The sequence below is a fragment of the Aplysia californica genome, unplaced genomic scaffold (genome assembly GCF_000002075.1).
Source record: "Aplysia californica isolate F4 #8 unplaced genomic scaffold, AplCal3.0 scaffold00419, whole genome shotgun sequence".
NCBI classification, from domain to species: domain Eukaryota; kingdom Metazoa; phylum Mollusca; class Gastropoda; order Aplysiida; family Aplysiidae; genus Aplysia; species Aplysia californica.
This window is the reverse complement of record NW_004797689.1, coordinates 494854-497090: the sequence shown is the minus strand read 5'-3', so window position 1 is coordinate 497090 and position 2237 is coordinate 494854.

The window sequence follows — 2237 nt, the reverse complement described above, 5'->3', positions numbered from 1 at the left end:
CATGTAAGAAGAAAAGTAATTTTTTCACTTTGATCCTAGGGTGAGGAGACTGTAAAGTTTTGTATAATATACTGATGTTTGCTCTTCTTTGATCAAATTTGATTGAGGAAAAACCAAACGACCAACAACAAAGGTAAAAGAAGGGAGAAGAGTAGTTTGGTAAAACCAAATCTTTGGCGTTGACGACCGATCCAATGTATTTGTAAAGGGAGGTGACTGAATGAGTGGTGTGTGATGTAAGAATTTTAATTGTTATCTCCCCTGGTGTTTCAGTGAACCTGTTTAATTATTATGATGCCAAATTAATATTTTCTCCAATTGATACATTTCGGTTGGAGTCAGTTGGAGGCTGGTTCTACTTTTTGAATGAGTAAGCTGGGTACAAGAAACCAGAAATAGGCGTGGACCCCTTTCCCCTTACTTAGGAGACTGACTCTTAACTTGTTCACCGATCTGGGGCCACAGAAGGGGTTGGGGTTGTGTCTTTCTGGTACTGGAAACAGATGGCTGTGTTCGTCAGTATTGGGGGGTTTAAAGTTTACATTTACCACGGGTTTCACTACAGTGGGATATTTACAGTATCAATATAAAAAATAAGTCCCTCCTAGATCTAGTCCAAATGTTTTGTTTCTTTCTGTGCTTGGGGCTGGGGAAGGGTAGGTTGTGTGGATGTTTTTAATCAACCCCAAAATTTGGGTTTTGGGATTTGTTTGTTTGATTTTTTTGCTTGGGCTTTTACAACCCTGCTTTTTTGCATTTTTGTCATAAGACTTTTTTTCGGGGGCTTTTTTCTGTTTGTAGTTTGAGATTTGTAAAAACTGTGAAACTTTATGACTATGAGGTCTGTATGTTGTGCTTTAAGGGGGTTGTGGTTATAGATTTATAAAATGTACTTACCTTCATTTTACGTGGTATTACATAGTGCTGTGTAATGCATAATGATGTAAAAGTTTGTGACATGAAGGAATGTGTAAGGCTAACGGATAACATAGAGATGTAAGTGCGACAACGCACATAGTGGACTCGGCTGAAACCGAAATCTGCAGGACTGCCGGATTTTCTTCAGTTTAGCCGTGTTTTCAATCTAAAAAGATTGCTCAAATAGCGAAGAAAAAAACCAGGGGCTCTATTTCTTTTGGGTTTACGGCTGTGTTTTCTTTTTGAGGGGGGGGGGGACGGACGACCATGTGTTAAGTGGACAACACTGCAATTGATTTGTCTGTGTTTCGGAGCTGTGTGTGATTCACCTTTATGGCCGCTGGTTCGTCAATGTCGTGCTGTGCGTGTGTTGTAGTTAGTAAGGGCATGCGCGTCTGTGGAGCTGTGATAACAAAAATTGTGAGAACAGTGTGAGTGACCTTCACCTTGTGCTGAGCTGCGTTGTGTGGAATCAGAGCAATCCGGTTAGTGTTACAAATGTTTCTCTTTATTGTGTAACTAACCACTGTAACTGCCTTATATGGGATGACTGTGTCCGTGATGCCCTCCACAGGGAAAATGCTGAATGAGCACATTTTTGGTTTATTGACCATGAATAGTTTTTGAAAAACTTTTTGTTTTGTGTTTTTTTTTCAGTTTGTAGCTTTTTTCTGTCTTTTCATTTTATTTTTTCTTTATCTTAAAAAAATTTATTTACTTAAAAAATCCTGAATAGATTACTTGATAACATTATGTTTTTGGATCTTTTTGTGCATTTGCCAAAACATTTTGTTTAGGGCTGAGAAAAACATTTGTGAACTGAGAATGTTTGGTTTTTGTTGGGAGGGGGGGGGGGGTTCTCTTTTGCTTCTTGAATTTATCCGTATTTTTTATTTTGGAATCTTTATGTAAGACCAGTTTTATTTGTTGTGAATGTTGATGCGATCTACTGCTGAATTTTCAAATGTTTGACTTTTTGAAAGCTGAAATTGTGACTTTCGTGTGTACTTTTTTATGAAGCTGTTTTGGTTGTTTTAAAATCTGTGAATATATGTGGAGTGCCCTTGTATTGGTGTGTACTTATGGAGTGTGTATATGTAGATGTGGATTTTTAATATATATACGTGTGATGTTTATTTGTGGAATGTGTGAAGTGTGTATGTAATTACGAAGTGTGTACGAGCGTGTGGAGTGTATGGGTCATGTGTGGAATGTGTGAAGTGTGTATGTAATTACGAAGTGTGTACGAGCGTGTGGAGTGTATGGGTCATGTGTGGAATGTGTGAAGTGTGTATGTAATTACGAAGTGTGTACGAGCG